Raw genomic sequence first — 25,455 nt, 5'->3', positions numbered from 1 at the left:
ATCCGCAGCCTTTTCAAATTCAGCCTCGAGAAGAGAAAAAAAAGTTTTGTATTGTGCTCCTTGTGGGGACCAAAGAATCGATTCCCATCCAAAATCCTATTTTCCTTAACCCTAAATCTAACCCTTAACCTAACATTAACCCAAACCCTAACCCTAATTGTAACCCTAAACCTAAAATAGTATTTAGTCCCCACTTGTCAAAATGTTCTTGTTTTACTATCCTTGTGAGGACTTCTGGTACCACAAGGTCAGTTAAACAAAACCACACACATAATTTCCCCTATATACTGAGAATAATATGTAAATCAGCGGATGCTGAAAATACTTCCACACCACATTGTGTCAAAATATTTGTATCCGACTTAAAAATAAGTTGAATACCTTAACACCCCAAAAATTCTCCCTATGACAAAATCAGTCCTATATGCCACACACGTCAGTTAAAATGCATGTGTCTACACGAAGCTATTTGCAGTAGCGTCATAATAGATTCGCTGCAAAAAAACTGTTTTAAAAAGAAATGCATGACACCTAGAAGGTATCTAACATTTTAAACAGATGATTGTTAGTTACTGCACATAAAAACAAAAAATAACGAGGTTTCTGTTTACCATAGACATGTTGTTCCCCAGAAAAAGACCCAGCTACTCCTTACATGTGGGAATGCTCACTTCCGTGATTTCATATGGGAGTTGTCTTACCTTTAACCCTTGAGTAGGTGGTGGTGACATCTCAAATTCCATTGGAAAGCAATGAAATGAGAGGTGACACATGCAATAGCCTATAGCTACCACAAGAGGACAGCATGTGTCCACAGTCTCTCTCCAGGTCAGTAAGGAGTGAGACAATAAAAATACATTCATGAACTTCTACATAACAATGAATTGGTAAGTTGTGGAAAATACTGTGTTTATTCTGAAAATAAGCACTATCAAAATATACATGTCTTTGATTTCATTTTGTGGATAAACCAATGGAAATTCGTACATTTAACAGAACCACAAGTGACGCAAGAAAAAAATTTAACAGTCAGAGAATATAAAATAGCTCTTACAATTTCAGATGTACCATTGAGTCACCATGACAGCAGGTTTATTTGATCATTCAATAAAATTAGTACATTTTATACAATGTCATATTTAAATTATACCTATATCACAGTGTAACTTCAACACAGAAACAAAACATGAGCCATCCTCGACTGGGTTTGGTGCCAGCAACAATTTGGGACTTGATAGTACATTTCTCCAATCTTTGACACACATTTGATCTTTGAAAGACTCTGACCAGGTAAAGTCTAAACATTATAGTGCATTCATTGTGGCGTAAAAACAGTGCAACAATAATCTAAGGCAGAAAATATAAAGGTCTATTTTCTAAACACATCTCCGAGCAGTAAGAAGCGATTACACAGCAGAAGCAGGCATGACACCCCCAAACAACCGATGACATTGTTGTGAGTTGCAACATTTTGGCTCTGACTGACCTTAGCGTCAGGGCAGGCAAATCAGACAGCTGAGCCAGATTCAGCCGCGAGCAGGACAGAGCTGAGGCATCTAACAGTACTACAAGTACAGCCTCAGATGCCCAGGCTTCGCTCACATTGAAGTGAAAGCCTGAGACAGAGGCTACTACAAGTACAATGTATTTTATTTTGATTTGTGTGATAGCATTGGATGCCCAGTATTTGACTGGCTAAGAGACTAGTAGGAAGACAATGACAATGTCTGGTTTCCAGTTTAGTTAAAGGGAGTAGCGGCAGCAAATTTAAAAGCAGCACTATAATAGCCATTTCCGAAATGCATAACTGTACATGTGCCGGAGGCTTAGTGAGCAATACAACCATAGTTCATTTCTCTTGATAAATATACCAAGGTAAACAGTAGTGCTATAGATGAAATGGCATCCAAACAAGTAGCATGTTCACTAGTAAAACAAAGGCCATTGAAATCCCTAAATTGTTTTTGATGCATAAGGCTACTGTTGGTGATATTCCATCCCTTATAATGACACGGTCAGTACTTCTCTCCCATCGCCACTTGCCTGTGTCTGTGTGTGTCTTCCATGCTTCCTTCATTCAACCCTGCATGTAAGACTAAACCAAGCATCTCTCTCAAACATTACTGATGTCATCCTGTGATGGCCCGTTACACTCGTCCTCAGGCAGTGTGAAGCGGATGGCTCGGCTCGGCTCTTCTCCCAACCCCTCCTGATACGACTCAGCCGGAGAGCCACACACGGCAGGGACAGAGCCAGCCTCCCCAGCAGCACAGCCAGCGGCAGGGCCAGCACCAGCAGGAAGGTGGTAGAAGCGATACTGCTCGGGTCCAAGCCCCGGTCCCAGCCGTAGGTCAGCGTGTGGAGGGTGGCCATCACCAGGGCGGTGTAGCCAAGTCTGGACTAGAGGGGAGAAAACGTATTTGAATTGAACTGAATCTGGGTGATAGCCGGCTTCAGATGTACTCACTATAAGTTAATTTGGTTTGAAATCCAGTTTTTTTAAATTCAATACAATGTCAGGTCGTGAGATCCGATGGTGATGGCCCATTTTATATTGAACGTTTAAAAAAATACACTTCTGAACTTATAAATCCCCCAATACTCCATCCATACCCAATCAAACCCCTTTATGAAAGACTGTAAATGCAAACGAGGTTGGCCTACCCAGATGTACAGAACACCGGGGATCTGGCTGTTGACCTTTGAACCTTCTACATAACCTAATAACTCAACATCTTAGTGAGGTGAAAGGAAGTGGTGACTTGAGTGGTATATTATATGTGCAGTACAGTGTGGAAAAAAAGTATTTAGTCAGCCACCAATTGTGCAAGTTCTCCCACTTAAAAAGATGAGAGGCCTGTAATATTCATCATAGGTACACGTCAACTATGACAGACAAATTGAGAAAAAAAATTCCAGAAAATCCCATTGTAGGATTTTTAATGAATTTATTTGCAAATTATGGTGGAAAATAAGTATTTGGTCACCTACAAACAAGCAAGATTTCTGGCTCTCACAGACCTGTAACTTCTTCTTTAAGAGGCTCCTCTGTCCTCCACTCGTTACCTGTATTAATGGCACCTGTTTGAACTTGTTATCAGTATAAAAGACACCTGTCCACAACCTCAAACAGTCACACTCCAAACTCCACAATGGCCAAGACCAAAGAGCTGTCAAAGGACACCAGAAACAAAATTGTAGACTTGCACCAGGCTGGGAAGACTGAATCTGCAATAGGTAAGCAGCTTGGTTTGAAGAAATCAACTGTGGGAGCAATTATTAGGAAATGGAAGACATACAAGACCACTGATAATCTCCCTCAATCTGGGGCTCCACGCAAGATCTCACCCCGTGGGGTCAAAATGATCACAAGAACGGTGAGCAAAAATCCCAGAACCACACGGGGGGACCTAGTGAATGACCTGCAGAGAGCTGGGACCAAAGTAACAAAGCCTACCATCAGTAACACACTACGCCGCCAGGGACTCAAATCCTGCAGTGCGAGACGTGTCCCCCTGCTTAAGCCAGTACATGTCCAGGCCCGTCTTTAGTGCATTTGGATGATCCAGAAGAGGATTGGTAGAATGTCATATGGTCAGATGAAACCAAAATATAACTTTTTGGTAAAAACTCAACTCGTCATGTTTGGAGGACAAAGAATGCTGAGTTGCATCCAAAGAACACCATACCTACTGTGAAGCATGGGGGTGGAAACATCATGCTTTTGGGCTGTTTTTCTGCAAAGGGACCAGGACGACTGATCCGTGTAAAGGAAAGAATGAATGGGGCCATGTATCGTGAGATTTTGAGTGAAAACCTCCTTCCATCAGCAAGGGCATTGAAGATGAAACGTGGCTGGGTCTTTCAGCATGACAATGATCCCAAACACACCGCCCGGACAACGAAGGAGTGGCTTCGTAAGAAGCATTTCAAGGTCCTGGAGTGGCCTAGCCAGTCTCCAGATCTCAACCCCATAGAAAATCTTTGGAGGGAGTTGAAAGTCTGTGTTGCCCAGCGACAGCCCCAAAACATCACTGCTCTAGAGGAGATCTGCATGGAGGAATGGGCCAAAATACAAGCAACAGTGTGTGAAAACCTTGTGAAGACTTACAGAAAACGTTTGACCTGTGTCATTGCCAACAAAGGGTATATAACAAAGTAAAGTTGAGAAACTTTTGTTATTGACCAAATACTTATTTTCCACCATCGTTTGCAAATAAATTCATTAAAAATCCTACAAAGTGATTTTCTGGATTTTTTTTTCTCATTTTGTCTGTCATAGTTGACGTGTACCTATGATGAAAATTACAGGCCTCTCTCATCTTTTTAAGTGGGAGAACTTGCACAATTGGTGGCTGACTAAATACTTTTTTTCCCCACTGTATATTAGCTCACGAGTGTAGTAAAGAGGCCCAAGGGGACAGTATGACCTACAAGCTCAACATTTGTCCTTAATGAGCCCCTGTAGTCAGCGCGTGTGTGTGTCTGTGTGTGTGTTCCCTCTAATTATTAGCACAGTACAGGGCACTACAGAGAGCAGCTGAATTATAATTACCCTTGACAGGCGGGAAGGTTCACTGTCGTGACTCACCCATTTCATCCCCATCCCTAAGTATACTGAACAAAAATATAAACGCAACATGTAAAGTGTTGGTCCCATGTTTCATGAGCTGAAATAAAAAAATCCCAGAAATGTTCCACAAGCACAAAAAGCTTATTTTTCTTACATTTTGTGCACAAATTTGTTTACATCCCTGTTAGTGAGCATTTCTCCTTTGCCAAGATAATCCATCCACTTGACAGGTGTGGCATATCAAGAAGCTGATTAAACAGCATGATCATCACACAGGTTCACGTTGTGCTGAGGACAATAAAAGGCCACTTTAAAATGTGCAGTTTTGTCACAACACAATGCCAGAGATGTCTCAAGTTTTGAGGAGTGTACAATTGGCATGCTGACTGCAGGAATGTCCACCAGAGCTGTTGCCAGAGAATTGAATGTTCATTTCTCTACCATAAGCTGCCTCCAATAAAATTTTACAGAATTTGGCAGTACATCCAACTGGCCTCACAACCGCAGACCACATGTAACCACACCAGCCCAGGAACTCCACATCCGGCTTCTTCACCTGCGGGATCGTCAGAGGGAGGGTGGGGGGTATGCTGAGGAGTATTTCTGTCCGTAATAAAGCCCTTTTGTGGGGAAAAACTCATTCTGATTGGCTGGGCCTGGCTTCCCAGTGGGTGAGCCTATTCCCTCCAGGGCCCACCCATGGCTGCACTGCTGCCCAGTCATGTGAAATCCATAGATTAGGGCCTAATTTATTTATTTAAATTGACTATTTTCCTTATAAGAACTGTAACTCAGTAAAATCGTTGAGATTGTTGCATTTATACTTTTGTTCAGTATACATGTTTATTACTTTTATACTTAATGCATCTCATTTTACCAATAATTATACAAGGCTCTGTTAAGAAAGTCTGGGCAAGTTAACAGTTCCTAATACCAGCCTAACTCACTTAAAGCCATGTCCGTCTGTCGTCCGCACTATGAATCAGCAGGACTGAACTCACTACATTATGTCTGGCTGGCTGCAAGCTTAAGGGACTGCAAGACTGTAATCTTGATGGAGAATAATGCTCAAATGTTTTACTGCGGCTCCGGGCTGTTGGCAGACAGGCCATTCTGACAGGCCAAGCAGAACCCAGGCCTTTTATCACAGGGACTAGCAGCATGTGACTAATCTGGCGCCGACTGGATCAGCTTAACATACATATGAAGGGGAAGTTCTAAAAGCTCCAAAGAAGGACAAATCCCTGGAAAATGGAACCATTATAGTAAAGTTCCCCCTTTATGAATTCCGAGGCATGCGAGAAGAAGAGTTGACACGCATAGCTCAGAGGTTGTCTTTCTACAGTAGGCTACAATGTTAATGGGTTTTGCCAGTCTTCGACTGCTCCATTGACTTACTGCTCATGTACACAGAAAAGGTGTGTGTGTGCAAATGTGCTGACCTGTACGAAGCTGAACTCCCTCCAGTTGAGAGATTTGCCCACGGTGGGCAGTGAGGAGATAGCCAGCAGAGAGAGCAGGCCCAGGGCCAGGATGCCTATAGACAGATACAGCTCCATCCTTCACACCTTCTCCTCTACCCACGAGTCCTCCTGGCCTGCCTTCACCTGCACAGCAAACACACATTGTTGCTTACTGTGAGGTCAGGTGGTTACACTATAATATGCATAATCCATTACAAATGTTTTACCATATTGAAAACGTTATAAATGCTGATGAGTAGAAATGTTTTTAATGCTTATGTTTAGACCCATACATTTATACTTCAATACTAATTCATTTATAGTATGTAGGCTACACTATTCATAAATAGTTTGATGACGCTTTCTCACCTGTTTGAAGGCAGCATTGAGCAGACTGTAGCGTGCAGACCTGCGCATGGGCAAACACAGGCTATAGACGGCATGCAGGGCTGCGCAGAGGAAGGCACAGAGGCCCAACTGCTTCCGAAGCTGCAGCCAGCGATCCAACCAGTTGGGGAAGCGCCTGTACTTGGTGCCCCACGACAGCTGCAGGAAGGCAGCCACGAGGCCCGGCAGGTAGACCAGAGCCAGGGTCACCAAGGCCACCGAGGGGAGAGTCACGTTTACCACCTCCACCGGCATTTTGTAGAATGCGCTCTTCCCCGCCGTGGCGTATGGGTGGATGACGTCACGTAGGAAGTTGTAGGCGTAGAAGAAGAGGAAAAGGCAGAGGGTGGAGAGACAAGGGAGACGCCACGAAGGGAAGAGGTACAGGGGGGTGTTCTCTATCTCCTGGGCAGAGGAGAGGCGGCCCATGTCAACAGGGATGAAGCCTAGACTGCGGCAGATCTGGAGTACAGCGCTCTTGGCCCTACTGCTGTCACTGCAAATCAGCACCTGGATAGTAAAGAGAAGAGTGTCAGCTAAGGAAGGGAATCTTCACCAAGGAGAACCCAACTGAAGAGACACTATACTTCACCAATAGCCTACCCTACATCACATCGTTTAGCTACAGTGACATCGTATGACCAACACCTGTGAGAATATGGTTGCAAGATGAGAATGTGTGAAACATCTAACATTACATAAACTGCAGACATTGTCCGGTTTAGAGCAAAAAATATATAAAAACTGTACGTCCAAATGTCATTCAGAGTAGTAATGTCTGTCTGTCTGTCTCTTCTCTGGCACTGTTGTGTGTTCAGAGGACTTAGGCCTTACCTGTCTGCTGCCGTCCCGTGGCCCCGTCTGCAGGCTCCAGGCCGAGATCACATTGAAGCCCTTCACCACACTGCTCTCTGGGAAGATATCGGCCAGCTGCTCCGCGTAGGACTGCTTATCCCTGTTGATCTTAGTACCGTTACTAATGTGACAGGTTAAAGGACATATTCATAGCCTGTTATACACTAAAAAGTATTAGTAAGTTCATGGTATGTAAGGATCTTAAAATATCTAAGGTTAAAAAGATTATGCATCCAGTACTAGTTCATAGAGATTGATAAAATGCATAAATGTGTTTAAAATCCGTCAAGAGTCAAAGGGTTAATATTGTAAGAGGAATGTGTAAATGTTATATTGACTACTTTATTTTGTGGTGCCTAATTTAAGGGTAAAAGTGTTCATCTGTGATCTACTAAATGCTCTTAATCTATGAGCCTGAGATCGATTGCTCTGGTCTCCACCCAACTTCCTGGGGGAATCGCGGTCTTTTTCTCATTACACTAAATTTGTCAGTGAGGAAACATAACTGCGTCACGTTCGTGATTATTTCTCCCCTTTTTTCAGGTACGTTATTGATATGAAACGAGTTAATTTGAATGTAATAACTTGCTAACCTGTGAAGAGAGTTTAAGGTATGTGTTAGTAACATCTTGAGGAAGTTAGAGTTAAGTTGAAGAGAGTTATTAGGTGCGTGTGTGACTGTAATCTGCTTGGTTGCAGCGATATAGCTTCGTACTGAGAGTAGCTGCCATTTTATGCTAATTGTGAATGAATATGTGCGTTGTTAATAATATATTTGGGGTTATTTGTATAATGTGTTTCGAATACTTTGTTGACATGGTTGATAAATGTAGTTATGGGTTACTGAGCTAAAGCTACTTTGTGTTTGACAGTTATATTGAAACATTTGTATATGTTTTAGTGAATTACAGTTTATGCTGTTGTGACTTGAATAAGCTTTGTACCCTACAAAACTCTGGTTCCTGTAGATCTGTTGTTCTGTAAAATGTGGTATTTTTGTAAAATCATTACACTAAATTTGTCAGTGAGGAAACATAACTGCGTCACGTTCGTGATTATTTCTCCCCTTTGTCAGGGGTGTAACATTTTGGAGGCTCCGCTGAGATTGCTGCTCAGATGTCCGGCTTCCACATCCTGGTCGCTGAATTCCGAGCCAGCTAAATCCCTACATAACAACCCAGGCAGGCTGCAGTGAGGAAAGTGTTGCTGTTCGAGGGGAGCTGGAAGTTGGGGGTTAAGTACGTGTCAACTGAGGCCGTTGAGAGACCATCAGAGACAGTAAGGACCATCTAATTCAGAGTCAACTCCTGCACAGTAAAGGTTCCTCCTGTCCTGTCAACATGACAACCGCCTTGGAAGAACTACAGGAAGAGGTAGTAGGAGAATTGCACACCCTGACTAAAGACAAGTTACTAGACGTATGTGATTTCCTTGACATATCAGGCGAACAGAGAAGAGTTGTTCAAGACAAATCCCGCATATCATTGATGACTCACATTATGATGTTCCTTGAAAGAGAGGAAGTTGCAGAGTTAGAAGATGGCGGCATGTCGGAATTATTGTTACTTAAAGACAAAATGACAGAGATGATCAGTGGCATAGATAGCAAGACAGGGCAAACTGACCATGATATTGAAACAGCCAGAACACATCACAGAATAGAGGGACTGAGAACTGTAACCCCACAACAAGGGGTGGGAACTGAGCAGAGTACTGCAGACCAAGCCAGTGATTCTCTGCGCCAGCCCCAACCCCCCTGCCCATCTTCAGAGGAGCATGCAGCTCTCACCCAGTGCACAGCCCGGCTCATACTGGCGCAAAGAGTTAAAAATTTCTGGTCAGATAGGTGAACCGGGCCAGAAAGATAAACTGACTTTTTCCAGCCTTGCCCATCAGATTGAGAATGGACTTAACAGAGGCTATCCTGAGGTAGAAATAGTAGACGCAGTAATCAGGGCTATTTCTCCAGGCTCACAGCTACGCAGCTACTTGGAAGGTAAACCCCAGCTAACTCTTCCCACACTTAGATGCATCCTGCGTTCCCACTTCCAAGAGAAGAGTGCAACAGAGCTTTACAAACAGCTAGCTTCAGAAGCACAGCATAGCAAGGAGACCCCTCAAAGCTTCCTGATGCGCGTCTTAGATTTGAGGCAGAAAGTACTATTTGCGTCCCAGGAGTCAGAATCAGGGCTTAAGTATGACCCTGCTCTAGTCCAGCGCATGTGTTTACACACAGTCCTTACAGGTCTCCAGAGTGACAGTATCAGGATAGACATGCAGCCTCTCCTGCTTGATAGCGAAACATCAGATGAGGTTTTGCTAGAGAAGCTTAACATTGCTTGTGCTAATGAGATAGAAAGACGAAACAAAAAGCGTTTTAATGCCCCACAGCCTGCTACAACTGTAAGTGTAGTTCAGTTAGAAGATACGCCATCTGCAAAGTGTCCTGTGAAGGAAGCCAAAGCTAAGATACCCGCAGAACTGTTAACAGAGTTAGCTGAACTTAAGACAGGTGTAGCTTCCCTAAAAGGTCTCAGTGCAGAGATTGCTCAGATTAAGGAGACATTACAGCAGCCTATGTTTCAGTCATCGCCTTATGCCCATGCCCCACTTCCAGTTAGGAGGCCAGATAGGGACCCCCAGCCACCTGTTTCCCAGCAGCAGTATTACAGCAACTACAGTCAGCCCCAAGCACCTGACCCTGCGCAGTATCAATATGCACCTAACCTGTATACCAACCGCTCTGCTCAAGCTCCAAGGAGGTGTTTTGTCTGCCAGCAGGCCAGAACAGATGCACGCTGCACACACTGCTTCCGATGTGGGAGTGGAGAACATTTTCAAGCTGGATGTAAAATCCGGGAGTCAGACCATCCAAAGAGGCCCCTTTAAACGGGGAAGGGTTACCGCTGAGGGACAAGTGTTAACCGTAGCTACCAAAAAGTCCCAGAAATGTGCAAATTGTGCCAGAGAAGATTCATTTGAGAACCTGAAACAATGTTCATCATGTAAAGAGACACTGTACTGTTCCAAAGGATGTCAAAACCAACATTGGACTAAACATAAGGAAAAATGCACTCACCTGAAAATGGACTCTACCTGTGAAAAGCTTTCCTGTACAGAAGAAAATGCCCACTCTTTACCATCCCTAGCTCAAGGTTGCCACCCCCCATAAGGTCACCTCGCTAGTCGGTAGACAGTGCCTTGTTGAGTGTCACCTGAATCGCCACCACCTCCAAGCTCTATGGGACACAGGCTCTCAGGTATCGGTCATTGATGAACGATGGAAAGCGGAATCTCTCCCAAACGCAAGGCTGAGGGATGTTTCAGAAATTCTGGACTCACCTGATGATCTAAGATTGACGGCAGCAAATGGGACTGAAATGCCGTACCTGGGATGGATTGAAACAACTTTTCGGTTAGCCTCTGAAACTGACCAAACGAAGGAACTGATCATCCCAGTGCTGGTAATGAAAGGCTGTCACCTATCTCATCCCATCATAGGTTTCAATGTTATTGAGCACATCCTGACAATGACCGAAAAGACTAAACGGTACAGTACAGTGAAAAAAGCTTTCCCAAGCCTCAAAAGAAATAAGGTGAGGGCTTTTATACAGGCTGTTAGTGCAGAACAGACAGATGAATACGCAGTGAAAACCAAGAAAGAGAAGGTTGCTGTACCAAAACACAGTAGCATTCAGATTGAGTGCCGGGTAGCTTCCCAGCCTTTCAAAGATGACATGACAATGCTTTTCCAGCCAGACCTGAACCCGCAGTGGCCAGATGAACTTGAGTTCTTTGACACACTAGTCAGAGTTAAGAAAGGTGTTTTTCCAGTTGTCATGCTTGATGTCTCTAACCCCACTGACCACGACATTGCCCTGCTAGGACGCACCATAATCGGTACAGTACAAACCATTATGACTGTGTTACCTGCCCAAGTCTTTGAAAAAGCTGTCACCCCAGCCACAGTGAATCACACTAGTGTTCAAACTCCATGTACTGCTACTGAACAGTGGGATCCACCAGTAGGTTTAAGTCACCTAACCGAAGAACAGAGAGAGGTTGTTAGGAAAATGCTTAGAGAAGAGTGTCACTCCTTCTCCAGATCAGACAATGACATTGGCTGCATTGAACGATTGAAAATGACTATTTCTCTAAAGGACTCTGAACCAGTCAAGCGCACATACATGTCAGTGCCCAGGCCACTGTATCAGGAGATGAAGGGTTACCTTCATGACCTCATAGCCCAGGGTTGGGTTAGGAAGTCAAACTCTTCATATTCTTCACCTGTCGTGTGCGTTAGGAAGAAGGACGGGACCCTCCCGGTTGTGTATAGATTACAGAGACCTGAACAGAAAGACACATCCCGACCGCCAGCCCATCCCTCGGGTCCAGGACATCATGGACAGTTTAGGTGGTAATTCCTGGTTCTCCCTTTTAGATCAGGGAAAAGCATATCACCAAGGGTTCATCTCTGAAGAAAGCAGATCACTGACAGCATTTGTGACCCCATGGGGACTATATGAGTGGATACGTATGCCATTCGGCCTCATGAACGCCTCCTGCAGCTTTTCAGCGTTGTATGGAGGAATGTTTGGAAGGGCTCCGGGGACAACATCTGCATTCCTTATCTGGACGACACGCTAGTTTTCAGTAAAACTTTCGACAGCCATGTGAATGATGTGCAAAAGGTTTTGCAGCGTCTCAGAGAGTATGGCATCAAACTCAAGCCAAGTAAGTGTGATCTCTTTAAACCCCAGGTCCGTTATTTGGGCAGAATAGTGTCTGCAGACGGCAGCAAAGTTGACCCAGCCGATTTTGAAGCAGTAAGAGCATTGAAAGAGATCAGACCACAGACTGTGGGCCAGCTCAGAAAAATGCTTGGTTTACTCACTTACTACAGACAGTACATCAAAGACTTTTCTAGGAGGGCCAGCTGTCTGTATGACCTCCTGAAAGCAGATTCAGAGAAATTACCTGACCACCCACGGAAAGCAAAAACAAAGAAAGTAAGTCATGTGGTGCCCTCAAACAAGCCAATCCTGTGGACTGACCAGCATCAACAGGCACTTGAACAGCTGATTGAGTGTCTGCTTCACCCACCAGTCTTAGGTTTCCCTGACTTCACTCAGCCATTTGTTGTACACACTGATGCGTCACACCAAGGCTTGGGAGCAGTTCTTTATCAAGAGCAAGATGGGAAGCTTAGGGTCATTGCTTATGGCTCTCGAACCTTAACAGCAGCTGAGAAGAACTATCACTACCACTCTGGCAAGCTAGAATTTCTAGCTCTAAAATGGGCAATCACTGATAAGTTCCATGATTATTTGTACTATGCTCCGACCTTCACTGTATACAGTGATAACAACCCGCTGAGCTACATTCTGTCTACTGCAAAACTGAATGCAACCACTTCCAGGTGGGTTGCAGAATTGGCTGATTTCCACTTTACAATAAAGTACAGGCCAGGCAGAGAGAACGGTGATGCAGATGCTTTGTCAAGGATGCCACTGGATGTAGAGTCACTGATGAGAGAATGTTCTGAGGAGCTTCCACCAGACACCATTGCCGCCACTATACAAGCAGTAGAGGTACAGAAAGAGCCTTTTGTGCCTTGGTCAATTTCAGCTGCATCTATGTCAGTATCAGCTGAAGGTGAGACAACTACAGCAACAATCAGCTCGATCCCAAAAGAGGGGATAAGAGAGGCACAAGAGTCTGATCCGGTCATCCGTCCTGTGCTCGATTTCAAGCTGTCTGGTTCCAAACCGCCAGTTAAAGAGCAAAAGGAATTCAGTCCAAAGACAAAATGCCTATTCAGAGAATGGGACAAATTGACAATCGACAGTGATGGTATTCTTTACAGAATCACTACAGCCCGCAAGCAGTTAGTTCTACCAGAGCAGTACAAAGGTAAAGTGATGGAAGAGTTGCACAATAACATGGGACACCAAGGTACTGACCGCACTGTATCACTAGTACGTGACCGCTTCTTCTGGCCTTATATGCAATCTGACATTGAGCACTATGTGACTAAAACTTGTAGCTGTGTCAAGCAGAAAAAGCCAGGCCATGAAACAAGAGCTCCTCTGACAAACATTGTGACAACACAGCCATTTGAACTGGTATGTATAGATTTCCTCCATCTCGACAGATGCAAAGGGGGATATGAGTACATCCTCGTGATTGTTGACCATTTTACACGTTTCACTCAAGCCTACGCCACCACATCAAAGTCAGGAAAAACTGCTGCAAATCTCATCTTCAATGACTTTGCCCTGAAGTTTGGGTTCCCCTCCCGCATCCACCATGACCAAGGGGGAGAATTCGAAAATCAGTTGTTCCATCAGTTAAAGAAACTCAGTGGCATGGCGGGGTCCAGAACAACACCCTACCACCCGATGGGGAACGGTCAAGTGGAACGAATGAACAGAACATTGTTGCAAATGCTAAAGACACTAACTGAGACACAAAAGTCAAACTGGAAGGAGTCTCTAAACAAACTGGTTTATGCCTATAACTGCACCCGTTGCGAAGTGACTGGCTATTCACCATTTTATCTTCTGTTTGGGAGATCCCCAGGCTTCCAGTTGATATGTTCTTTGGATTGTGCACAGAGGCAGGTTCCAGTAACCAGCGAGACTACGTGGAGAACTGGAAACGAGGAATGGAAGAAGCATACGCCATTGCAAATGAAAATGCTCAGAAAGCTGCTGAAAGAAGTAAAAAGTACTATGACACTAAAGTTAGGAGTTCAGTGCTACAGCCTGGCGAGCGAGTTCTGATTAAAAACCTGACACCAAGAGGAGGACCAGGCAAACTCCGTAACTATTGGGAAGATCAAATTCACACAGTAGTGAGACAAATGGGTTCAGACCTGCCGATTTATGAGTTGAGACCAGAAAAGGGTAGGGGACGCTCCCCGGGTCCTGCACAGAAACCTGCTCATGTCCTGTGACCACTTACCTTTTGAGAAACAACCAGAAATGACTAAAGATGACAAAAGTAAGAAAAAGAGACATCAGCCTGGATCACAGCCTATAGATTCTGATGAAGACAGCGGGGATGAATATGACCTTCATCATGAGCCGCTACAGGTCCCCACATTTCCTACAGTACCTGAGAGGTATGCTGAACCAGCGAGAGAGTCGGAAAACAGGCCCCCACCAGTGAAACAAACAGTTGCGGTGCCAGTTCCTGATATGCTACCAGCACAGCCGCTTGTTGAAAATCAGCTGGAGGAGAAAACAACAGTTAAAGAACTGCCTGCTGAGGAGATGAACTTGCCTGCTGAAAATGTGCCTGATGATCGTCCACTAAGTGCCTTTCCTTCATTAACTGCTGCTGCTGAACCTGAGGAACCAGCTTACCAGCTGCCACAAAGAGAGAGACACCCTCCAAGACGTATCACCTATGATCAGCTTGGTATCCCTTCCTGCTACAGTATCCAGCCACAGCCACAGTTGTTCCCTGTCTACCCTGCACCAGGACTGGTTCCATGGCTGCCATCACTACAGCGATATTACCTTCAGCCACCCTACATGTATGGACTTCAGCAAACTTGAGGCCACAGACAGAGTTGACATGTTTGACCATGGACTACTGACTGATTTCACAGACTTTCACGAGACAATTAGCAGACTATGCATAGAGATCATTAAAACTGATGGACTGTTGACAATAGTATGAGAAAAGACTGCTTATGGACTGTTTATACAGCTGGTCAACAGATATGGACTGTGAATATAACTTCTTGGTTCTATTTGAACTGTGAACTTTGACCTCTGCTCAAGGACTATCTTACAGAAGAGGATTTTCTACGTCCAGTGCTTATAGACTGTTTAAGAAGACAATGTTGGTAATGTTGGGACAACATTTATTTTGTCGGGGAGAGTGTGACAGGTTAAAGGACATATTCATAGCCTGTTATGCACTAAAAAGTATTAGTAAGTTCATGGTATGTAAGGATCTTAAAATATCTAAGGTTAAAAAGATTATGCATCCAGTACTAGTTCATAGAGATTGATAAAATGCATAAATGTGTTTAAAATCCGTCAAGAGTCAAAGGGTTAATATTGTAAGAGGAATGTGTAAATGTTATATTGACTACTTTATTTTGTGGTGCCTAATTTAAGGGTAAAAGTGTTCATCTGTGATCTACTAAATGCTCTTAATCTATGAGCCTGAGATCGATTGCTCTGGTCTCCACCCAACTTCCTGGGGGAATCGCGGTCTTTTTCTCATTACACTAAATTTGTCAGTGAGGAAACATAACTGCGTCACGTTCGTGATTATTTCTCCCCTTTTTCAGGTACGTTATTGATATGAAACGAGTTAATTTGAATGTAATAACTTGCTAACCTGTGAAGAGAGTTTAAGGTATGTGTTAGTAACATCTTGAGGAAGTTAGAGTTAAGTTGAAGAGAGTTATTAGGTGCGTGTGTGACTGTAATCTGCTTGGTTGCAGCGATATAGCTTCGTACTGAGAGTAGCTGCCATTTTATGCTAATTGTGAATGAATATGTGCGTTGTTAATAATATATTTGGGGTTATTTGTATAATGTGTTTCGAATACTTTGTTGACATGGTTGATAAATGTAGTTATGGGTTACTGAGCTAAAGCTACTTTGTGTTTGACAGTTATATTGAAACATTTGTATATGTTTTAGTGAATTACAGTTTATGCTGTTGTGACTTGAATAAGCTTTGTACCCTACAAAACTCTGGTTCCTGTAGATCTGTTGTTCTGTAAAATGTGGTATTTTTGTAAAATCATTACACTAAATTTGTCAGTGAGGAAACATAACTGCGTCACGTTCGTGATTATTTCTCCCCTTTGTCAGGGGTGTAACACTAACATCCACCAGAATCTTCCCCACTAGCGGCTCCCTCAGCCCAGCCAGGGTGGAGTAGTGCTCGGGGAAGAGGGCCACGAACACCAGGTCGGCCTGGGTGGCAGCCTGGTGCTGGGTGGTCACCTCAGCCTCCTCGGGAAAGAGGGAGGCACAGCGCTTGGGGTTGCGGCTGCCCACCACCACCCGGTACCCGGAAGCTACCAGCCCGGTGGCTAAGGAGCGGGACAAGTCACCTGTGCCCAGGATGCCAACCAAGGGGGTACCTGGATCGGAAATTGAGGTTTTGAGGTGTCTGGGGCTGGGGCTGGCACCACCCCATATTAGAGGCTTCTTCATCTCCTCCTGGGGCATCCTGTCCTGCGCTGAAAAAAACAAAAGGTCACTAACAGTGTCACATGTCTATCAATAGACAATTGTGTCTGTGCAGCATTCAATGTAAAGATGATTTTGTTATTGACACAAATTAACACTGATGTACTACTTGATTCAACTGGCAAACTAGCTAGCTAGCTAATGCAACCTGCTTATAACTGCTATAGCTAGCTAGCTAGCTAGCTAACTAACTAACTAGCTAACTAACTAACTAACTAACTAACTCTACTACTACTACTACTACTACTACTACTACTACTACTCCTCCTCCTCCTCGCAGGCTAACGAAGTTACTAGCTAGACATCCTTTATTTGTGCACACCTCTTGCAGGTGTACTGCCTTCAATACTTAGACAATGAGGTATTGAAGCCAGGGCTACGCAAATTGATATTCTAGCTAGCTACTCCTACTCCAAAGGAGAACTCATGTTAGCTAGCTAACAGTTAGCTAGCTGAGCTGGCTACCTACCTGTCCTTGCTTGGTTGAACGCAATGCTAGCTAGCTAAGAAAGTTAGCTAGCTAACATTTGGGCAAAAATATAGAACACAGAAGTACCAACTATTTTCGACAAAATTGGTCAACTTCTATAAATGTCCTATGTATACTTTAACTAACTAGCTACAGCAAAACAGTAGACACAAATAACTTTTTTAATTCATCTTGGTTGGCTCACCTCCTTTCTTGACGTCTGTGTATTTTTGTCCTATGCTCATAACTTTGTGACGCAGAAATCTGTCCCCACCCCAACCGCGCCTCTGTGTGAAGAAGATAAATTCCTCGCCAAACTGACATGAAAGCTGACCTACAGTAGGCTAGGACTGGCCCATTAAGTTAACAGTAGCTACAGTATAAGTTATTCCTAGCAAGAAGACAGTAGACAACCCATAATTAACATGGTTCGAAAAGCTCTGACTCTTATGTAAATTGATTGCAGTGTCTATGGGTATTTAGAATTTTTATTTCAAGATGTTCTCTGTGGTGCATTAATTTTACATTGGATGTTTGGCTTGCTGTATCACAAGTTTATTTTCCATGGGGATCTTAAATGCTGTTGTTAAAAGTCAGCCCTGGGATTTACTGTAAATTAAAAACATAGGCCCACTAAAAGTAAAAGGGAGATTTGACTGCAGGTCAGAGGCTGTCAACACAGCTGTAACAGTCTGCCTTTGCCAGCTGTAGAAGGTTAAATGTATCCTTCTGGCTTACATGGTTTCCTCTCTCTCTCTCTCTCTCTCTCTCTCTCTCTCTCTCTCTCTCTCTCTCTCTCTCTCTCTCTCTCTCTCTCTCTCTCTCTCTCTCTCTCTCTCTCTCTCTCTCTCTCTCTCTCTCCTCACATAACCTACATTTGTCGATTTTCCATCCATTTGTAAATTATGGTTATTGATGGCTAACACTTGGGATGTTGAAGTAAAGTAAATCACTGGAATTGAAACTGTCATTTTGTGGCTATGACCTATGATGGAGATATTGTAATCTAATTTTGGAAGGTCATGTGACATTGATTGTGCAATTTGTTTGACATGAGTAGGCTACATCTGAATGTTATGTGACTCCAGTGCCATGCCACTCCTATGAAATGATAAGTGATCTAATGAGAATGAGATATGACAAGGTTTTGTCTCTATCCAGATTCAGGAGATTCAAGGCTACTTGATTCAAGGCTACAGTGCATAGGCCTACATAATGTAAGTAGGCTAAAGACAATTAACCAACGACTGTAGCAGTCCGTTCCATTTCATAAGATGGTTATGAAGACATTTCTGTCAGCCACCGCCTTATATTGCTGCAGCATTTTTAGGCCACTTTAAACTCTGACTTTACACTCCGAGATCCGTTATGGCATCAGTGTCTGTGGTTAATTTAATCTCAGCAGACAGCTCTATCTGGGCTCATGTTGGATGCCAGGCATGTCCGAACTATTTCCCCGCCTGCCTTGCTCCCAAGCCCTGGCTGCTCCTCCGTATTACTGTAACCTTCCCGGCTCCGTCGGTCAAGATGAGCGTGGAAAGCTGGAATTTCTGTGGAAAGCCTCAGCCTTGATCACAGAATCACACAAATATATGACCATCAGCAGCCGTCCGTGACAGATTTGGAGTGTAATATCACACTGATCCATCTTGTAATCTATAAATCACAGAGCATTTCATGTGATTTATTGGAAATAAATGACTGTCTTTGATACAGGACCACATTTCTTTTCATGAAGATTGTATACATATTTCATATACATTAGCCTATGTTTCAGTCTATTTTAACATCTAAGATTTCCCTTCATGCCAACAACTGTAAGAATGCATTTGCTGGCCTCCTGAGTGGCGCAGTGGTCTAAGGCACTGCATCGCAGTGCTAGAGGTGTCACTACAGACCTGGGTTCGATCCCAGGCTGTGTCGCAGTTGGCTGCGACCGGGAGACCCATGAGGTGGCGCACAATTGGCTCAGCGTCATCCTGGTTAGGGAGGGTTTGGTCGGCCGGGATGTCCTTGTCCCGTTGTGCTCTAGCAACTCCTTGCGGCGGGCTGGGCGCATGCACGCTGACATCGGTCGCCAGTTGTACGGTGTTTCCCGCCGACACATTGGTGCGGCTGGCTTCTGGGTTAAGTGAGCAGTGTGTCAAGAAGCAGAGCGGCTTGGCGGGGTCGTGTTTCGGAGGATGTGTGGCAATGGACCTTCGCCTCTCTCTCTCGAGTCCGTACGGGAGTTGCAGCGATGGGACAAGACTGTAACTACCAATTGGGGAGAATAATGCATTTGCCTACCAGCAGCAGATAACCATTGTCACATTCAGTTTGCTTATAGTGAGGTGTTAAGTTATTTATCTTCTACAACATGTTTTAAGTTTTTAATGTAAAGATTTGATTTGTAACAGAACAAGGGACTACCGGTCACTCTGTGACCTCTAGGGTCAAAGGTCAACAGAAATCCAGCCAAGTCTAAAAACCTTCCTCCACGTCATCCACTGGCACCATGTCAACCACTGCCCAAATCTTTTCATTATGAGCTGGGCAGTGGGCACTAATGCAGCCCAGGGGACCATGACTCTGTGAGTCCAGTCTTACTGCATCAGATAACGCAGACTGGGCTGGAGAACTGGGTCAGGCTAGAGTTGGAGCCTGGGAGCAGACATTTATAGCCAGCAGTAGCAACGCATGTTCAATGTGTAGACAATGGAACACTTTGGTGCTTCAAAATCGGACACATACACAGAGAGTGGCGCAGATCAATGTCAAATGCTGTGTTTAGCTAGGATTCGATCTTTAATTTTGCTGAAATTTTGCTGATGATATTTCAATGGGCATTGCTCATTTGAATCACATAATTTCAAAAAATGTATTGCATTGTACCAGTTATTATTATTCACCAACTACTTCTCAGATATAGTTCAATGTGTCAAATCGGAGGGCCTGTTGTCTGGACCTATGGCAGTCTCTATGGGGGTGCCAAAGGGTTCAATTCTTGGGCCGACTCTTTTCTCCGTGTATATCAATGATGTCGCTCTTGCTGCTGGTGACTCTCAGTTCCACCTCTACGCAGACGACACCATTTTGTATACATCTGGCCCTTCATTGGACACTGTGTTAACAAACCTCTAAATGAGCTTCAATGCCATACAACACTCCTTCAGTAGCCTCCAACTGCTCTTAAACACTAGTAAAACTAAATGCTTACTCTTCAATCGAACGCTGCTGGCACCCGCCCACCCGACTAGAATCACTACTCTCGACGGGTCTGACCTAGAGTATGTGGACAACTACAAATACCTAGGTGTCTGGTTAGACTGTAAACTCTCCTTCCAGACTCACATTAAGTATCTCCAATCCAAAGTTAAATCTAGAATCGCTTCCTATTTCGCAACAAAGCCTCCTTCACTCATGCTGCCAAACATGCCCTCGTAAAACTGACTATCCTACCGATCCTTGACTTCGGCGATGTAATTTACAAAATAGCCTCCAACACTCTACTCAGCAAATTGGATGTAGTCTATCACAGTGCCATCCATTTTGGCACCAAAGCCCCATATACTACCCCCCCACTGTGACCTGTACGCTCTTGTTGGCTGGTCCTCACTACATATTAGTCGCCAAACCCACTGGGTCCAGATCATCTATAAATCACTGCTAGGCAAATCCCCGCCTTATCTTAGCTCATTGGTCACCATAGCAACACCCACCCGTAGTATGCGCTCCAGCAGGTATATCTCACTGGTCATCCCCAAAGCCAACACCTCCTTTGGCCGCCATTCCTTCCAGTTCTCTGCTGCCAATGACTGGAACGAATTGCAAAAATCTCTGAAGCTGGAGACTCTTATCTCCCTCACTAACTTTAAGCATCAGTTGTCAGAGCACCTTACCGATCACTGCACCTGTACACAGCCCATCTGAAATGAGCCCACCCAACTACCTCATCCCTATATTGTTATTTATTTTGCTCATTTGCACCCCAGTATCTCTATTTGCACATCATCTCTTGCACATCTATCATTCCAGTGTTAATACTAATTGTAATTATTTTGCACTATAGCCTATTTATTGCCTTACCTCCATAACTTGCTACATTTGCACACACTGTATATATATTTTCTGTTGTATTTTTGACTTTATGTTTTGTTTTACCCCATATGTAACTCTGTTGTTGTTTTTATCGCACTGCTTTGCTTTATCTTGGCCAGTTCGCAGTTGTAAATGAGAACTTGTTCTCAACTGGCTTACCTGGTCAAATAAAGGTGAAATAAAAATTTAAAAAAATATTCTGCATGTTCCTAACTAAGGTTGGATATGCTGGGCTATGTGACGTTTGATTGAGTCCTATACCTCCATTGGCATCTGAAAACATAGCATCCTCCTGACGAGTTGTGTGATTAGGGACATTGTACCTAATGACTGTATCACAGGGCAGCAGTTCATTGCAATGACCTCCATAGCATGGATAGTGGTGCACCATCCCGTCCTCTTTCCCTTGTTTTGTTATCGCCCAAAGGTGTATTGTACAAATCCCTGGGAAAGGTCACATCAGCAGCCATGTGAGTAATGAGGCAGTAAGCATTTATCCTTTGTTGATGGAAACAAATGTGTTTCTACTGAACTGGATGGAGCACAGATAAGAGTTTGGTTTCACTTGTGCTAAATGAAACAGGTCCAACTTAATATACAATTGATCCTCAGATAAAAGCTCATACATTTTACTTGTATTCTTATGTGAGTGGTGTGGTGCATTTCTTTGATTGATTGAAATGTAATGGATGCTATATATAGAAAACAGAGGGGAGTTTTGAGATCCATTATACACATTGTGGATCGTACGAGAACCAGTGTACCGGAGATTCCTTTCCTTTTCAAACACAACAGCTTGCCATATCTTTGGCCACTCAGAAACTCTACATCGCCTTGAGTTATGCAGTTACTCTGATGTGGGTCAACCATGTCATGTTGTCCTTCTCTTTGAGGAACTGTTTGATCTGGACTTGAAATGACTCTAATGCAAACCTACATACTTTTATGACCACTAATCTCTTTATGTGTACGTTTTCAGTGACCTGTTACTATATCATTTTGGATTTCGAGATTAGCGAGATAATCCAGATAGCTAAAGTGATAACATGAGATTGAATCTGTCTTGGAGATAGCCAGGCCTGTTGCTGATGAAATGATAGCTCAAGTCCACCCACCTCCTAAGGGATATGTCTGGATCTGACATTGTGCCAGCAGCCAGCATCAGCTCACGTCCTCCACGTGTTAGTCTATCAACAATGGGACTCTGATAGTGTTAGGTTGAATCACTCTTTTCGTGTCTGAGATAGAGAGATTATGTTTTCACATGCAATGGTGGGAAAAGCAGGACATCAATTATATGGGCAATGTAATCTTGATATGGGATGTCCATCACCTTATTTGTGTGGCTTTATTCCTCTTAGAAAAACCTACCAATATCACAGAAATACAAACATTTAAACTGGCTACGGATTCACACATAATTTTGGTATCTTTGGTATCCAATGGACTGATAGTGTGGGAGTGCTGGTTTAACATCTACTGTAGTTACAATGAATAAATAACAGGCATAAGCAAACTTTGTCTCATTGGATTTTATAAGAAGTATTATAATCACAAGATGCTTGAGTTTATTTATTTTTTCTAAGTATGCTATGCTCCACTGCATCCTTTTTTCTGGCAAAATAGCCTATGTGAGAAAGAGAAAATTAGTGACATCCCTTACCACAAACATAGTTTACTGTTGAAAAGGTGCACTTATATCAACCTCAGAATTACATTGACTAAAATAGATTAATTTGGATTGTTGTGGCAAAAAGGTGAGCTGGATTAAATAATGTAGTACCTAAAAAAGCCTTAAAATGTCCAGGGGAAGAGTCAACACATGTAGAAGTCCCAGGGGTGGACATGTGATCCCAACCAGAGTCCCATTCACCATCATCTGAACACAAATCAGGAGAGTCTTAATCAATTGTTAACTAAATGTAAACCATGTGCTAGAGAAAAAAAACATTAATTGAAGTCTGAACCCTGTTAGGATATAGAGTAGTCAATGGTGGACATTATTTTGCTCACCAGCCCAATCAGGCTTGTTACAAGAGTAGAGAGGATATTTACTATCCAAAAGGTCACTTACCTTCCGGCACACACATCGGTGAGAGAGGTCTGAGCATGTGAGCCAGGGCAGTGTCTGATATTCCAGGCCCAGCTTTGGTAGTTGTACCTGGATAACCTGAATATTTGCTAATTGGAGCACCTGTTACGAATGGAAATCAGTGTTATATAAGGTATATGACTAGCTGACAATTCTCTCTCTCTCTCTCTCTCTCTCTCTCTCTCTCTCTCTCTCTCTCTCTCTCTCTCTCTCTCTCTCTCTCTCTCTCTCTGTGTGAAATGTGAGCTAGCTAAAGCATAATCACCTGCTTTCACTGAATATGGGTTAACTCCATTTTGGGCTCTTTGGAAACCCTGTGGTGGAGGTGAATCTAAGAAATCCTTGGCCCTTTGGAAACCCTGTGGTGGAGGTGAATGGAAGACATTCTGGGCCCTTTGGCAACCCTGTGGTGGAGGTGAATCGAACCAATTCTGGGCCCTTTGGCAACCCTGTGGTGGAGGGAAATAATCCGATAGGCAGGGAGGAGGTGGAGTACTTTTGGTCTGTGGAACTGAAGTTTCCATGTCTTTTTGTCTTTTTTTTATGTTGCTTCAGCAGACCCTTCAGCTCAAACATGACATGCTTCATAATTGGAGCGATGGGCAGCTCAGCCACGATGAGCTTCACTGGTGGAGAGATGGGAAGCTCAAACATGATGGGCTTCACTAGTGGAGAGATGGGCAGCTCAGCTACGATGGGCTTCACTGGTGGAGAGATGGGAAACTCAACCATGATGGGCTTCACTGGTGGAGAGATGGGAAGCTCAACCATGATTGGCTTCACTGGTGGAGAGATGGGAAGCTCAACCACGATGGGCTTCACTGGTGGAGAGATGGGGAAGCTCAACCATGATTGGCTTCACTGGTGGAGAGATGGGCAGCTCAACCACAATGGGCTTCACTGGTGGAGAGATGGGAAGCTCAACCACAATGGGCTTCACTGGTGGAGAGATGGGAAGCTCAACCATGATGGGCTTCACTGGTGGAGAGATGGGCAGCTCAGCCACGATGGGCTTCACTGGTGGAGAGATGGGAAGCTCAACCAAGATGGGCTTCACTGGTGGAGAGATGGGAAGCTCAGCCAAGATGGGCTTCACTGGTGGAGAGATGGGCAGCTCAACCACAATGGGCTTCACTGGTGGAGAGATGGGAAGCTCAACCATGATGGGCTTCACTGGTGGAGAGATGGGCAGCTCAGCCACGATGGGCTTCACTGGTGGAGAGATGGGCAGCTCAACCACAATGGGCTTCACTGGTGGAGAGATGGGAAGCTCAACCATGATGGGCTTCACTGGTGGAGAGATGGGCAGCTCAGCCACGATGGGCTTCACTGGTGGAGAGATGGGAAGCTCATCCATGATGGGCTTCACTGGTGGAGAGATGGGCAGCTCAGCCACGATGGGCTTCACTGGTGGAGAGATGGGAAGCTCACCCAAGATGGGCTTCACTGGTGGAGAGATGGGAAGCTCAGCCACGATGGGCTTCACTGGTGGAGAGATGGGCAGCTCAACCACAATGGGCTTCACTGGTGGAGAGATGGGAAGCTCAACCATGATGGGCTTCACTGGTGGAGAGATGGGCAGCTCAGCCACGATGGGCTTCACTGGTGGAGAGATGGGCAGCTCAACCACAATGGGCTTCACTGGTGGAGAGATGGGAAGCTCAACCATGATGGGCTTCACTGGTGGAGAGATGGGCAGCTCAGCCACGATGGGCTTCACTGGTGGAGAGATGGGCAGCTCAGCCACGATGGGCTTCACTGGTGGAGAGATGGGCTATAGATAGTGGTATAGAAAGAGAAGTTTAGTCCAGAAACAACATATAATCAATTACAATGTAATAGACGCATGGCCTAAAACATATCTGTTTGCTTACTTATGAATATGCAAACCATAATAATCATCCCCTCCCTCATCATCCATTCTAACTCTGCTGTCTCATCCAACGAATAAACATACCTGTGCCCTACTCTGTGAGAACAACAGGGTAACACAATACCACATGAAGAACTTAGATTGGTACTCCTGACACTTCTGCCATGCAATCTCAATCATCTCCTCAAGAGTCCCAACGCTACAGGAGAGGAAACACACCAGGTTGTTTAGAATGTGTGGAAAGAGGCTTCATACCGTCGATACGAAACAGTCTTTATATTTCAGATCTGAACTCAATCTAGGTACTCTGGGTAATCCAGGTAATCTGAAACTCCATTACATTGGTCCAACATCTCAATCAACTTCACTGTAAAGGCAGTGTAATCATAGCACTCCAAATCCCAAAATGAATGTATCTGGTGGATTGTGTAGCTGT

General features: G+C 44.2%; 1 long non-coding RNA gene and 1 pseudogene across 1 annotated transcript; both read right to left on the bottom strand.

The window, feature by feature from the left end:
- Positions 1-888: 888 nt before the first annotated feature.
- Positions 889-17,429, bottom strand: LOC123487742 (annotated as a pseudogene).
- A 5,186-nt stretch (positions 17,430-22,615) lies between these two features.
- Positions 22,616-23,816, bottom strand: LOC121555819. Its single transcript, XR_006659878.1, has 4 exons — positions 23,412-23,816; positions 23,129-23,248; positions 22,838-22,933; positions 22,616-22,681 (listed from the first exon to the last, which is right to left on the bottom strand). It is a non-coding gene; the product is annotated as an uncharacterized LOC121555819 (long non-coding RNA).
- Positions 23,817-25,455: the final 1,639 nt, after the last annotated feature.

The sequence above is a fragment of the Coregonus clupeaformis genome, unplaced genomic scaffold (genome assembly GCF_020615455.1).
Source record: "Coregonus clupeaformis isolate EN_2021a unplaced genomic scaffold, ASM2061545v1 scaf1832, whole genome shotgun sequence".
Classification (NCBI taxonomy): domain Eukaryota; kingdom Metazoa; phylum Chordata; class Actinopteri; order Salmoniformes; family Salmonidae; genus Coregonus; species Coregonus clupeaformis.
This window is presented reverse-complemented; position numbering and strand designations above follow the sequence as displayed.